Source organism: Myotis brandtii, unplaced genomic scaffold (assembly GCF_000412655.1).
Source record: "Myotis brandtii unplaced genomic scaffold, ASM41265v1 scaffold523, whole genome shotgun sequence".
NCBI classification, from domain to species: Eukaryota; Metazoa; Chordata; class Mammalia; order Chiroptera; family Vespertilionidae; genus Myotis; species Myotis brandtii.
The window spans coordinates 2,757,875-2,758,197 of record NW_005369902.1 but is presented as its reverse complement, the minus strand read 5'-3'; the positions used below and the strand labels follow the sequence as shown (position 1 = coordinate 2,758,197).

The following is a 323-nucleotide window of genomic DNA, read 5'->3' as shown; positions in this document are numbered from 1 at the left end:
CAGTGTGGGGTGTGCAGGAGGCAGCCAATCAATTATTCTCTCTCATCATTGATGTTTCTATCTCTCTCTCCCTCTCCCTCTCTGAAATCAATAAAAATATATTTAAGAGAAAAGGGGGAAAAAATCCTCAGGTGAGGATTAAAAAAAAGAAGAAGGCTCTGACATGTTATGGGATTTATCCAAAGTCACAGTCAGCCATTCCATTTCTCACTCTCTGCTTTGCCTTTTCCTGAATTGTCATAGTGTTTAATGCAGCGGTTCTCAACCTGTGGATCGCGACCCCTTTGGGGGTCGAACGACCCTCTCACAGGGGGTCCCCAAAA

General features: G+C 44.3%; 1 protein-coding gene across 1 annotated transcript in view; it reads left to right on the top strand.

Moving 5' to 3' along the window:
• RHBDL3 (rhomboid, veinlet-like 3 (Drosophila)) overlaps nucleotides 1–323 on the top strand; it is a 66,671-nt gene that overhangs the window by 53,246 nt on the left and 13,102 nt on the right. The window lies entirely within an intron of this gene.